The following is a 15,118-nucleotide window of genomic DNA, read 5'->3' as shown; positions in this document are numbered from 1 at the left end:
CAGGCTATATGAGTGGCGACTGCTGATTGGTACCGTGCGTGGTTGGGGGGTGGGGAGGAGTTACGGCTCTAACGCCCCCACAGTAATACTTCTGAGAGGGCCGAACGAGTTCGGGTACGCGCTCCCGTTTACTTTTAACACCAACCTGCGAGGTAGGCAGTTTTGTTATCCACCCTTTACAGATGAAGAAACTAAAGCCCAGAACGGTTGCGGAACCGGTTTAAAGTATCAAAGCTATGAGATGGTAGGTTTGCACGACTCCAAGTGCTCTCGCCAGTACATCACACCTACGTACCATTTAGGGGATAGGAAACTGTATAACAGCTGTGGTAGCTGGTTCTCCTTTGCTTCAACCTCAGGGACAGCCCCTGTAAAAACTGTGTTGTGTGCACCGCTGACCGTTTTTTTCCAACTTGAAGGTTTCACTGCCAGGGGCCTGCCAGTACTCACAGTCCTGGCCTGGGCATCCCTGGAATGGCCTCTAGGTCCAGGAGGAGGATCCATTGGCTGACGTGGTGGTGTGGGGAGAGGGGGAAGCTGAAGTGAGAACAATCAAGTTGAAAAGGGAACCTGGCATAATTCAGGACGGGTCACAATTCAGAAACAAGACCCTTGTGGGGCTAGTTTGCCCAAGCCTCTTAACTGGTTTGAAGTAATTAGGATAACAATCCATGTGCTTTTGTTTAGAAGAAGTGAAAGATTCACATCCTCCCACACACCCCCCCACACTCACATTAAAGACTTGGGCATCCTGCGCCCCCTATCTGCTCTGGACCCTCCAAGTAGTCTGAGGCGTTCAAAATGATCTCTCTCTCTGTCTCCGTAATAGGGATTACAGTCTAAAGATTGATTTGATCTTCCTGGGTGCCTGATTTAATTCTCTGCTGCATTGTTACGGAGCCTCTGCCTTTTCCAAGTTTTGGGGTAGTATTTTGCTTTTATGACTGAATAGGGTGGCTGGTGCCTGCCCTTGGGTGCCTTTCATCTGAAGATCTCCAAGCACTTAACAATAAGTCATTGGGCTTCACAAACATTAAGGTGACATGTCTGTGTCATTAGTCAGGATTTGTGAGTTACAAAACAAGCTGGTGGTTGCAGAGATGGCTCAAGGTCCTGGGGTGGGTTCAGAGTGAGGCCTGTTCAGGGACCCAAGTCTCAGTTGTTCTTGGATTTTGTCTTCCACCCAGAATAAAGGCTTGGGCATCCTGCTCCCCCTACTCAGTCTCAGCTGGAGCTAAAAATAATAACAACTTCCATTTACTAGGTGTTTACCATGTGTTTAAACTACGCTATGGATTTTTCCATTTAATATAACAGTCTTATATAGTAGGCCTTATTATCAATCCCATTTTACATATGATGAAAATTAAGGCACGGACAATTAAGAGAGTTACCTGGGGTTACCCAACTAGTAAGTAGAATCAGGATTCAAGCACAGCTAGTCAGTACACCATATTACCACCCCAGAAACTCCTGTTATGGAATGCCAACACCCTTTGTTCTAAGGAACAGTACTGTTATTCAGGGGACAGGTGTTCACTGAACATTTATGTGCAAGGTGATGTTAAACAGATTCATTCAACAAATAGATGTGACAGGTAGTATGCTAGGTATTCAATAAATTTAGTTGAAAGAATAAGAATACAATATAGATATTTGAGGGAGGGATTGGATAGTTTAACAGGACAGGGTCTGAGAAGGATAAGCTTATGCCAGGCTGAAGCAAAGATGCAGCGGTGGGAATGTATAACATGTACTGGAGCCTAGGAATTCATATAAGAACAGCACATCAATCTCAACTTTTTTTCCCCAAACTCAGATTATTGATAATGACTGCCTGAAATGTTGTGTTGAGCAGGATTCTGAGGAAAGAGTGCTAGGATTAATCAGTAATATCTGTCATGTACTCCAGATGGAAGATGGCCATTGTATTAGATTGACTTATTGTTTGAAATCATTTACTTTCTCCTTCTCTGCCCATTGCCGCATGACTTGTAGTATCTCCTGTGGAAGGAGTATATGTCTCATTTCATTGATTTTGGACTCGATCATTTTTCGTGTTTTGGCCAATGGGTTGTGAACAGATGTGACTCATGTCATGTTTGAGCATGTGAATTTACACTTTCTTGTTTCTCTCTGCCACTAAAATGGGCATATTCCACATGAGGGTTGCTCCTTTTGCCTGTGTCCCCGAATGAGAAGTGCTGCCCATGGTCTACATATACATAAGTCAGAGATCAGTCTTTGTTGCTGCAAGCCACTGAGATTTTGGGATTGGTTGTTCTGGCAGCAAAGCTGACTAATAGCCATACCTGGGTAATGGTATAAAGTTTGAAAGGTAAATGGTATCAAGTGTGAAAGGTAAGTTTAAGCCAGGGTGTGAAGAATCTTGAATGCCAGGTGAGGCAGGGCCTGCTATGTGTTTAGCAGAATCTCTTTCCTTCTTTTTCTTGGACACACAGCTGGACCACATTTTTCGGTTTCCCTCTAAGTGATGCAGTTCCATGCCTGGCCTGTGAAACCTCCCAAGGGAGATCCTTCATGTTCTTTCCTTTTTGGCTTGATGCATAGGACCTTAAGTACAGTGGACTTGAAGGCTAAATGTTAAAGATCGTGGGGCCACAGGTAGGAAGGAACCTAACTCCCTGAATCACTACTTGGCAGAGAACTACCTGCTAATCAGGAACATGTGTTTTGGACTTCACTTGACCAAAAAGTCAATTTCTAGTCAACATTCTAGATTTGATAGAGTTGTCCTGGGAGAAAAGATACCTCTGGAAAGACCTTCAAATGTTGGTGGAGCCTCAGGCCCCAAAGTGACTGGTGATAGAAGTGGTCTTTTCCCCTCAATAGAGCATTATTCCTATAGTTTTTATTATTTTTATATTCTACTGAAAAGTTTGAAATTTTTCACATTATTACAAAATAAACAAAGCTGTGTTATAGTCATAAATTTAGTCGTTGATTTTATGCACTTGACAGTTCTATCACCTTTCTAGCAGTTTCAAAATACTTCTCCCTGGGAAATTGTGTGGGTGGGCATGTCCCCTAAGCTTTGCAGGCCTCCCCAGTGCCATGAGAATAGAGAGGGTAACCCTGGAGCCTGGGAAAGCAGTAAGGAGGCAGCTCAGTCATCTTGCTGAGAGCTGCTTCTCATCTGCTAGAGAGAATGGAACCAAGTGGGTAGGCTCAAGAGTTATTTAGGAGGTGGCATGGGCAGGTTGTGGGAGTGAAGGAGAGGGAGGCAAGTCATTTTGATGCCTATGGACGTGTGACTCTAAAAAAGTTAAACTTTTAGCTTAAAAGAATTGTCACTTAAATCAATGAGTGCAACAGACTCCCTAGTCCTATCCCTAACCCAGGGAGATGGAAGAGTCATGGCTGATCCCAGGTTCCTGGCTTGGTGGATGGGAGTTCCTCCTTGAGATGGGGACCTTAGTGGAAGGAGCAGGTGTGGGGCTGAGGCTGGGTGGAGGAAGTTGTTCTGCTTCTGGACATACGTGGTCCGAAATACTTCCCAGTCTCCAGAAAGCCATTCCTTGTACTGTGGAGCTAGGCCTTCCTGGCCATCTTTCTGTTGCTCCAGACTTGCTCTTAAAGGAGAAGATTCAGAAATTCAGGCATTGGGAGAAACAGAGGAGCCAATCATAGATAAAATAGTGTGTGTGTGTGTGTGTGTGTGTGTGTGTGTGTTTGTGTGTGGGTATGTGTGTGTGTTTGTGTATAAATACCATTAGCAGCAGGTTGGGATTACAAAGACAATAGATGTTCCTCTGCACTCACTGTGCATAACATTTGCACGTTAATTAGTGCACATAAAAATGCATTGAAGAAGGTCCCCCCAAGTCTCAGCCCCTCTCCCAATTGAGGAATCATCCTTCTCTTTTCTGGTTGCACCGCCAAACCCCTAATTCCTGTTGTGTAAATTTGGGCTCTTCATACTTGAAAAAACTGGTTGGCTTCCCTCCTGCCATTTCAGGGTAACTTCCCTTTGTGCCTGGGTCAGAGTTATGGGGGAGGGAGCAGCTGTTGAGGGGCCAGGATGGGGGCAGAGACTGGCTTCGTCTGGTCTCAGGGGGTGTCCTTGTCTGTATCTATCTGGGTCCCTCTTTCTGTCTCTTTCCACTCACAGATTGTGTGGCATTTTGGAGGGTGGAGTGCCTGGGCACCCAGCCCACTACATCCCGCCCCAATCTGGCCCTGGGCACGAGCCACATGGTGCTGGCCATCAGCCTGGCCTCTTGCCCATCCATTATAGCCTCAGCTGCCAGACTGGCACAGGTATCAAAAGGAACTTCTACTAGGCCCTGACCTCCCCCAATTCTGTTCCTGGGGCCAAACTGAAGGAGAGTCAGATGCAGAGAGCACACTCTTGGGTGGGGAACCAATCCCAACACCCACCCCCCATGGTGGAAGAGGGTGTCTGGGCCTTGGGGAGGACTGCTGAGGCGCTAGGCTGCAGTCCATGGAAGACCACCTTAGTGTGTATATGGGCTGGGGGTAGTGTTGGGAGGAGACACCATCAGTTGCTATGGTGTGAAGGAAGACTCCCTACTAGGTCCTAGGAGATGTCTCCCTTCTTCTCTCTGTGTCTATGCAAATCATGTGAACTTGTGCCTGTTTCCTACTTGTGGGCTTATCCCCTGGTGGGACCATGCACAGAGCTCTGATGCTGTGGGGCGGGGCCTTTAGCTCTGCCCAGGCAGCGCAGAGGTGAACCTGCAGTGAATATTGCATGTCAGGATATATGACTCTGTCCCATGCGGGAATGACATCTGTGAGAGTGCTGTTAGGGTACAGGAGAAGTACCCGTATGGCTGAGGCATGGGGCCTTTTAGTCCCCTGGTATGGACCAACTGTATCTGCTCTATGGGGCACATGAGTACCATATACACGGACCCTCGTTGTAGAAGACATGCACCCTCATTCCTGAAAGCAGCGGCCTGGTCCGGCTGTAGACTGTATCTGGGTGTGGGCAGTGAGGGATGGTCTTGGTGGGTGGTATGTCCCTGGAGAGTGCTGGTCATGCCTTGCCTTTACACCTGTGTGAATTGTATGTTCAAATATGTGAATCCCCTAGAGAGATGTTGGGTGGTGAGGGGGTGGGAAGCCTGAAAAAGATGGGAGAATTTATGAGCTGCTTTTGTCGGGAGACAGTCGTAATGAAGAAAATTCAATTTTCTGCAGCTCGAAGAGTCAATATGTTAAATCTTGGAGAAGCTGTGGAATGACAGCGGAATGGCAAAGTCAATGGGACGTGTGTGGGGGGAAGTCGTCTATCTGTGTCTGCGGTGAGGCTGCCTCCTCTCTGTACCCTTGAACTACAGCTGGGACAGGATGGAACCAGATACCTGAGTTCCTGAAACTGCCCCTCTCTCCCTTCCTCCTCCAACTCAGTGGCCATCGTCTCTTGCCTCCTGCTTATAGGGAGAAAAGCTGCTCTTTCCCAGGCCCAATCCGATCCTAGCACTTCCCCAGGAAGTCCTTCCTGTAGTCTAACCAGCACTCCCTCTTGCTGCAGTTACTAATTTCGGAGTGACTGTTTGTAGCCCAAAGTGATTAGTAGGAAAGTTCTCTTTTCTTTCTAACTTTTCATCCCCACTCTCCCCTCAGCTACTCCATGACTGGCCTCCTGTTTCCCAGCAAGTTTCAATTTTTCCTAACCAGTCTTTACCCCCTCCTTTCCAGCCTTCTGTTCTAGGAGGCAGGAGTGTGGAGGGGTGGGTGTTGGGGAGAGGAGAGGGAAGCTGGGGATTCCTCTGTGAGCCACAGTGTCACCAGGAGCTATGATTAGCTGAGCTGCTGGCTGTGTAATTAGTGTGTGCCCGCGTCCCAGGGGTCTGGTGTGTTAACAGCGGGTCCCTGTGGTAAGTAACGAGATCATGCCCATGGCTGGTTGCACACACTAATTAATTAGTGCTCCTCTGGTGTTGAGGAATGAGGAGGATCTGGGGGAGGTGATGGTGGGGGTGTCTCAAAGCCCAAGAGCCCAGCTCTTCAGAGCCCAGAGGTCACCTAAGGTTCTGCCGGAATGGGGGCATCAGGCTAGTGTGCAGAGTTAGGGGTCAGAGACTTGGGTGCCCTAGCTGAAGAGAGGGAGTGTGGGGTACTGGGCTCTTGGTGGTGGGTGTCCTGGGCTGGGCTGGTGGAGGTGGATGGAGGGGAGGACAGCCCCCTCAGCTTAGGGAGCTCTCCAGGCTCAGGGCCTGTCTTAGAGCATCCTTTCTCCAGGTGGCCCAGAGAGGGAGTGGAACAGGGAGGAGGCATTCCAGACCCTTCCAGCCTCTACCCTCCCTCACCTCACTAAGCCCAGCTTCTCAATCAGCCATTTCACACTTATTACACACTCGCTGTGTGCACAGAGCTCCAAAAGCCTCTCTCACCGTTCTCACTGTCATAACCACTGCCTCCCCCCTTGCCGCCCTTGCAGATAGAGACCCGAACTCCTCAGCCTCCTGGGTCTATCTTAAGAGCCCAGAAGCCTCTTCTGAAGCCTGGATGTGGAACCTAGATATCTGGGAGAAATATCATGGAAAACCTGAAGAACGGGGAGGGGAGAAGGTTGGGAGAGAGCCTCACAATTTCGCAGAGCACTGTGGTCACTTACAGCAGCAAGAAGGATTAAGGTGAGAGGAGAGGAAGAACTTCCAGTGAGCAGGCAGCTCTACTCGTTTCCTGAGGCAGAAATCCTCCGCCGTTACAGGAAGGGATCAGAAGGGAAAGGGACCCATAGAAGGAGATCCTCTCCCCTTGAGCGGTGGGATTCAGCAAGGCGGGGCGGGAGTGGGGAAGGGGAGACAGAATAGAGAAAACGGGCAGAAAAGAAGACGAGACTGCGGCAGGGAATCTTTGGCTTCCGTGTGGAGGCGCGAGTCCCATTCCTGCACACGGTAATTGCTAAATTACCCGCCATCTGCTCGGCTCTCAGACATAAATTATCTGCGAGGGGAAAAGACGCAGAGGCTGCGCACTTTCCTTTCTCTCCCCCAAACCCAGCTAGGAGCAGAGGGGGTGCCCTTCCCTCCTGCCCGAGTGGAGGCGAGGGTGGTGAGACCACCTGATGGGGGAACAGTCACCCTTTGCCTCTGCCCTCTCCCGAGAGGGAGTGCCTTTGGGGTGACCGAGGTCCCAGCGCTGCCAAGAGTCCTGTCGGACCTGGGGCGGGGCGAGCTGTGGGCTGGCCTGGCCGGGCCTCGCGAGGCCACTTAGGAGGGGGCGGGGCGCGCCTTAGTGGGCGGGGCTTCTCTCAGGTGTGACCGAGTTGCCTCGGCAGGTTTTTCCCTGGTCACCCTCTACCTCCCCCACCTCCCACCCACCGCTTTGCTTGTGGGGAGAAGTCTCTTCAGCTCTCGTTTACGCTTGTCCTGTCTGCCAGAAGGAAGAGAGGGAGGAGGGTAGGCAGAGGGCTTGAGGAGAGAGGAAAGGGGGGCAAACCTTCCTTTCATTCTGCTCTGAACCTCGCCCTTCCCCTCTAGAATTTGAAGAGTGGCAGAGATGTGAAAGCAGATGTAGGGGCAATGACTTGAAATGGGGCAAAATGGTAGAATGCAGCAGGTTGGAGAGATGGAGGTAATGGGAAAGCAGAGCCCGCTGGGAGATGGGTAAGAGAAGCAGGTGGTCAGGCTGGGGAGGTGAGCCAGGAGGGGAAGGGAGCAGAGTGGGAGGTGGGCAGAATGAGGGGGTCAGAGAGATGGGGGTGGGACGGGGTGGGGAGGTGGAGAGATGGAACAGGTGGAGGAGGATGGAGTGGTAGAGAGATGGGGTGGGGTGGGGAGGTGGAAGAACGAGGATGGGGCGATGCCAGATAGAAACTCAGAGATGGTCAGGGTGGTGAGTCTTCTAGAAGGAGAGCCGGAGGAGGATCAGGGTGGGGATGACAGACAGGAGTTCAGGAAAGCAGGTCAGGCTCTGGAAGGAATGTAGGGAGCAAAGGCTGTGGCAGAGAAAGCAAGGGCGTTTGTGGGTCCTTGGAGGGTCCCAGGAAGGTGAGGGTAAGACCCCCAGAGCCACTTGCCACTCTGAGGCAGAGGCGCGACTCTGGAGGGGAGTTGAGGAGGCCACTTAAGAAGCTGGGGTGGGTGTGCCCATGGGGGTGGGGGTGTGTTGGGCGGCTTCCCAGCTCCGAGAGCAGAAGCTAGTGGGGTTTCTTCCGAGCGATTGTTTAGTATTCATGGGGCGACGCAATCTCTCCCACATCTGCTTAGCACAGCAAGTCCTGTCATATAACTGTCTCCCGCACTGTCTGTCCATAAAGAATGTCTCGGAATTGGTGTAATTCAGAGAAATTAATGACGACTTTCCGCGGGACTGCTCCCTGGGGGATGATTAACACTTCATCGTCCATCTGATGCGCGGGGCCCATCGCTCCATTGCGAACATTTGGGCCGTGGCCAGCCGCATTAAAGGTTATTACGGAAAACGCGACCTGCAAACGGGCGAGAGGCATGATGGACCAGGAGGGGCGGGGGCGGGGAGTCGGATGGAGCCGGCCAAGTCCGAGATCAGGTTTTCCGAGGTGCACGCACCTGGGGGTCTGAGGCTGAGGGAGACTGGGTTTCTGTTTCAAGGACTGCAGGACTGGGAGGGTGTTGGGGAGACGCTCACCACGGGGGACTGGGGAAGGGGAGGAGGTGCTTTCCACGGTGGACACGTTGCTGATGGAGGCTTTCCCTGTCTTTTAATCCCCACAGAATTATTGGGTAAATTTTATTTAACCCCATCTTACAGGTGATGAAACTGAGGCTCAGAGAGGTTATGTAAGGTGTCCTAAGTAACACAGTTTATTAAGAGGCAAAAGCAGGATTTGAACTCGGGTCCTTGATTCCTGGGCTCTTGCTCTTTTCACCACACCATTGGGCAGAAGTTCTTACTGTTTTATGTGTCCACCTCAGCTTCAGGCACATAGGTGTGTGTGTGTGCATGTGTGTATGTGTGTGTGTGTGTGTGTGACAGATAGGGGGGTGTGTGTGTGTGTGTGTGTGTGTGACAGATAGGTGCTCCAAAATGTTTGTTGTATCAATGAATGAATGAGCTTTGCAGGTTCCACTTCCCTGGTGTGGGCGAGAGTCCCAGAGACTCTGGAGGCAGGAAAGGGAACACAGCAAAGGAGTTTCAGTTTGGGTCAGGAAACTGGAAATAGGTTTCCTGTGGATTTCCATGCTTCCTCCCCACCCCACCCGGGGCATTCTAGACCTCTAGAATCTAGAGGGCTGGGCTCTTCATCCTTAGTCAGAAGAAAGGAGTAGAGACACATGTATGTATGTATACATGTGTGTTTGATGAATGTAGGGGTGTGTGTAAGTTTGTGTGTATATGCTTGTCTATAAATGTATGAGATTATGAGTATGTGTCCTTGTGTTGCATACGTGTGAGAATGTGATGTGTGGTTGTGGATATGTGTGTATTTTGAAGGTATGTGTCTATGGGTATGTATGTGGTGTGCCTCGGTGTGTGTGTATCTGCGTGTGTGCAGGTGAGTGTGTGTATGATGTGTGTGGTGCCCCGGGGGGAGCCTCACAGCTGAAGATGTCTTTCATTTGCCCAGATCTCTAGCATGTTCCAGGATGTGGTGTGTGGTGGGGCTGAGGTGAGAGGCCAGGAGAGGAAGGCTGTTTCTGCTTGGGGCGTGGGGGATTGGGTAGCCTGATCATTGGGTGCCTCTGCCCCGCCAGGCATGCGTCAGGGTCCCGGTTCTGAGGCTGGGTGAAGACTGGGCCCTGAGGTCTTCACTCAGGGCTTGTATTGGATGTGCTCAGAGGCCCTGCTCTGACCAGTGGAGCCCAGACAGTGGAGGACTGAGGCCTACTCTTCACCTCTTCCCCCACCAGATTTTAGGAATGTCTTCTAAGCAGGCTGCAATTCCTAGCTCTAGGCTCCACCCATTCCGCCTTAGGGTGGTAGAGTCCCTGAAAGTCTTTGTGTGAAGCCTTCTGACTCTGGGGGGACCATAACCACGGTGAAAACTCCTCTCTCTAGTCAGCACTACCCAGACAGGTCCGAAATAAATGTCCTTGTCTCTTGGAGACATACAAGCTGAGGCTTTCAGACCCCTTGTGCTGGGAAGTTCTTCCTGAGTCTAACCTCAAATCCTCTTGCTGCACCCTGTGCCCAGTAAGCCCAGGCCGAATTTGTGAACTTGGAACCTAGCACCTCCTGCCCTTTGGCATGGAAACAGTTTCCTCTGAATAGGGGAGTGGGTCTGGGGTTTAGGGACACTGAGAGAATGGGGGGCTAAAGCCTGGCGGATCACAGATGGGTCGGACCATTCTTGGGGAGGAGGGCAATGATCAACAGGACAATTTCAGAGACGGGAGTTCAGAGACTGTGGGTTCCAACTCTCTTACTGCACAGAGCCTCAAAGGTGGGAATACTCACTCAGTGTCCCCTGCTCCATGGTGGCCACCTCTGGAAAACCCAGGCCCCTGACTCCTGGTCTAGGAATCCTTCTTGTGTCCCATTTGGAGAACCCTAGACTCTGCTTCTATTCTCTTGGTTTTAAGGGGGTGGGGAGAGAGGGAGGAATACTTCAGCTAATTGAGGGACTGTCTCCCTTCTTCTCGCTGAAGCCTCCAGCGACTCCTTCCCAGCCTTCCCAGCTGGCCTTTGAGGCCTCTTACCCACCACCTGTTCCTTCAATTTTCCATCCCCCTTGCAGGAGCCCGCCATCTGCTGTCTTAGATGTACCTGGGCAGCCGTCCCAGCATTTGGTCCTACCCTGCCCTCTCCTAGCCTCAGGGTCTATCCCCAGTCTGAACCATTTCCTCTCCTCCTCTTTCTGCAGACTAGCCTCTCGACCCTTTGCAATATCACCCCATACTCTCCTCTGGGAAATCTTCCTTGATTAATCCTCCTGTTTCTGGATCCCAAACGTTCTCTTTCTAAACCACTGCCAGGGGAGCTGCAAGTCTCTCCTCATTCTTTTGTCTCCTCTTTCCAGCTGTGTACCTTGTCCCTGTTTCCCACTCCCACCTCTGAATGGAAGGTGCTTCTGCGGGCAGGGCTGTTTTCTCCTCCCTCCCAGGACTCCTCTCCACACCCCAGGAAGGTCAGGACTGCTGTGGAGAATTGACTGAACCCTGCCCTGTTTTCTGTGTTCTGAGAATGTCAGAGATAATGGCATCCAACTGGGTCTCCTCCCAAGGAGGGAGGTGGCAGTGCAGAATAAACACCTTCCCGGTGTTTATTCTGGGTTAGACCTCACCCCCAGCTCCCGTTCCTCTTCCTGTTCTTGGTTGCCTCTGGCTCAATTAACAGGCCCCTCTAGACTACTGCCCTAGTAACCCTGGGATTCTGGGCCTGGTGTGGGGAGTGACGGGCAGCTCCACTATGATGCCACAGGGTTGGCATCCTGCCTGGGCTGGAGGGGGTGGGATGAGTGGAGGTCTGGGTGGAGGAGAGGGTCCTGGCGCTGGTGAGGCATCTGCTCTCGCTCTGGACCAATCGGTGTGTTGGCCGCCACCTTGTGGCAGGCACCGAGAACTGCAGGGATGGGGGCCTAGTGCTAAGAGTGGGACCTCCTGGCAAGAGAGCTGGGAAGGCCGGTAGGGGTGTGCACTGTGAGGGTAGCAGGCCTCAGAATTCCTAATTGACATTGATGGTTTCTTCAGGGAGCTTTTGAATTCTTAGCTGACAGGGGAGTAGAAACCTGGGAGGAAAGCCAAGTGGCAAGGACACTTCTACATGGAGAGAGATAATTGAAACTCTGTCCTCAAGTCTCAAACCTACTATTCAAATTCTCCCTCTCCAAAAGAGTCCTAAAAGGGAAACAGCCTGAAACGAAAGCAGGAGGAGTTGAGGTTTGACCTGCAGAAGAACTTCCTAATAAATCCCAAAGTGTATTTGGGTGTCACTGCTTCTGATAGTTGCACAGCTTTTTCAAAGCCACCCCTCCCCCCATACCCAGTAAATTGCCCACCTTCTCCAGCTTCCCTGATCTCATCGTGCTCAGCTCATTGGGCCTATTCAGAAAAGCCCAAGTTCCTTAGCCTCCCCTACCCCAGCCTGTGCTGTGGCTATGACCAAGATGCTAACCTGGGAAGTCCCTTCTGTGGCCTGACTCCAGTCCTTCCTATAGCACTGGAAATGGAGAGAACCACCATACAGCTGGCAGATCTGCAGAGGGGAAGGTGGCCAGAGAAAGGAACCTGTGAGGAAGGTTCTGAGGGAGGGCAGGTGCTGCCTCAGTTTCTCCTTCATTCTCTGCTCCCCTGCCCTACTGGATCCTTGGAAGTGAAAGGGGATGGGACAGAGTGGTCCGCTTCATGGGAGAACTCTCTCTGCTTGGGCTTCAGGATTCACAGGTGCTGGGGGAAGGCGAGCCCCTGAGTTCCAATCATGGCCCTTGTTATTTTCTTCTGTAGAGCAGGTATTGTGGGGAGGGAAGATGGGGGCAGGGTTTTGTCTTCATCAGCCTGAGTCTTTCTGGTTCCACCTAGGGTCCCTGTGAAGCCTTCTTCTTTCCCTGCACCCACATCCCGGTTCCTCAGAAGCCCTCACAATGATCCCTCCTCCTCCACCGCCCCAGTCCAGCCCCCTTCCTTGGCAGGCTGAGAGTCAATGAGTCCTCGCCACCATCTTCCCTGTGCTCCCGGTGGCACTGCTTGGAGATCTTGGCCAGGAGCTCTGGCTCTGCAGGCTCCGGGTCGGGGCCATGCCCTGGCACCCTCCCTCTGAGGTGCCATTCCTCCCCTGCCTCATTTGCTGCCGCTGACCTTACTGAGTTAAATTAAAAAGCAATGTTCTGTGTGCGGCTCCAGCCCCGTGGAGCTTGACTCAGGGAAGACGAACACAATTACCGGCCCCTCCATCTCCCTCTCGTCTGGCTGCCTTATAATTTTTCCCCCTGCTGCCTGGTATGCAACATTTATGTTTTTAATAACACCAGAATGGTTTTGACCTTGGGAATTCATAGCAGAATGGGCACCGTGAGAGGCCCCAACGTGATTGGCATTTGTCTCAGTACTTTGCAGGGAGGAGGTTCTGGCTGGTGCCTCCTCAGTACTGGGAAGGGTGTGGGTACTGCACCCGAGGGGGACATCTCAAAAGCCAGAGTGGACAAAGGGGCACATGGGGAGGGGGAAAGACAGGGGGAGGGTTTTGTCTTTTCAGATCTCTCCTGGATGATAGTTGGAATAAGGTGTTTGAGAGGCTGGGATATTTTTCTCCTCTTGTTTTATAGGGAAGGAGTGCTGGATGGGGCAATGGTGTGGAGTACACATGTGGGGGGCTATGCGGAAGGCATGGGGTGTGGCACCCCTGTATACAGGTACTCACACATGAGTTTGGAGTTTGCATGCGTCCCCCTCTGCCCCAGGCTCCACCCCTCCTCACTCACTCTCACCTTTGTCAGCTCTTTAGCCCCAAGGAGAGTAGAAGGAGTGAGGACCGGACAGAAGACTGGGGTCATACTCTAAGTAGAACTTCCCCACTGAGTGTAAAGGGAATAGATCAGAGCCCTCACCTGGCTTGCAACTAGGTTTTCTTCCTTGTCCCTCCCACCTTTCCTTCTCTCTCTTTTCTGTGCTCACCTCCCCAGGTGACTCAGCTTTCGAGGTTAAAGGAGGGCTAGTGGCAAGAAGGGTCTGCAGGAGGAGGCCGGTCAGCAGAGGATGGGAGAGGCAAGGAGCAGTGAAGGGCCTGGGAGAGAGGATTTCTGGGAAGAGAGAGTGGCCTCTCTGCTCCATCTGAACAGGGCACTGGTAGGAGGGACCAAGGTTACAACCGGGAAAGTGCATCTCTGTCTCAGCTTTGAGGAGTCTCTGCAAATACGGTGAAAATCGCAAATTATAAATGAAGAGAAATTCCTCTTGCAGTTCAGGAAGTAGGAAGAGAGGGGCAGAGGGGTGTGTGCGCCTAAGGATGAGGGGGTGCAACGCTGTGCTCTGTGGTTAACAGTCCCATGTGCACCAGTTATATATGTAAACATGGGGAAGAGTGTAGCTTTGACATTTTTTTTTTTTTTTTTTTTAAATTTATTTATTTATTTTTGGCAGTGTTGGGTCGTCGTTTCTGTGCGAGGGCTTTCTCTAGTTGCGGTGAGCGGGGTCCACTCTTCATCGCGGTGCGCGGGCCTTTCACTGTCTCGGCCTCTCTTGTTGCAGAGCACAGGCTCCAGACGCGCAGGCTCAGTAGTTGTGGCTCACGGGCCCAGTTGCTCCGCGGCATGTGGGATCTTCCCAGACCAGGGCTCGAACCCGTGTTCCCTGCATTGGCAGGCAGGTTCTCAACCACTAGCGCCACCAGGGAAGCCCCATTTTTTTTTTTTTTTTTTTTTTTTTTTTGGCTGCGTCTGTGTGGCTTGCGGGATCTTAGTTCCCCAGCCAGGGATTGAACCCAGGCCCACGGCAATGAAAGTGTTGAGTCCCAACCACTGGATCGCCAGGGAATTTCTGACATTGATTTTTTTTTAAACCAAAGGTTGTAAGCTGGTTTTCCATTGGGGCCTGTAAAGTATGCCTTTCTTTCAGGAAAGGCAACCAGCATAAGACCCCTGTATTGAGAATCAAGAAAACTTGGGTTCTAGGTCTGGTTTCAGTTATCAGCTGGGACCCTATGAAACGTCCCTTCTTTGAGCTTCGGTGTCATTTGCTGTACAACTGTGATGGAAAAGCCACAGGGCCCTTCTGTGCCAGCAGACCCAGTGCTGGAGTGGTTGGTAGGTGATGGCCTTTCAGGGGCCTGACAACCAGAGGAGAGATGCTGGTGGAGAGGGATGCAAGAGGGATTTCCTGAATTCGGAAATTCATGGGTTGCTGGAGCAAGACTCCCCCAGCCTGGGCAGTCCAGCCCCATCTCAGCACACAGGGCCAAGGTCTGGCTCTGCAGGGAGCGCCATTCTCTGCCGCCCTCCTGTGGCCGCCGAGCCCTTTGCAGGTCGCCGCTGAGAAGGTTCCACCTAAGTCCGCAGAGCTACGTCCCTCGCCCCCTGGTGGAAATTTAGTATATTACAAGAAGCGATCTTCGGTTGTTCAACAGCATTTTCCCCCCCAACCAGCTTCCTAGTTTCTGGAGACCTTCCTAGTTTCTGGAGGCCTTCATGACTTCCTTAAAGCTGGGAAGGTCTTCCTGACATGTTAAGTTTTTCTTTGGGGGATGTGCGGTGGAGACAAGGGGCTGAGAC

Source organism: Phocoena sinus, chromosome 10 (genome assembly GCF_008692025.1).
Source record: "Phocoena sinus isolate mPhoSin1 chromosome 10, mPhoSin1.pri, whole genome shotgun sequence".
In the NCBI taxonomy this organism is placed as follows: Eukaryota; Metazoa; Chordata; class Mammalia; order Artiodactyla; family Phocoenidae; genus Phocoena; species Phocoena sinus.
Note: the sequence above shows the minus strand (reverse complement) of the source record.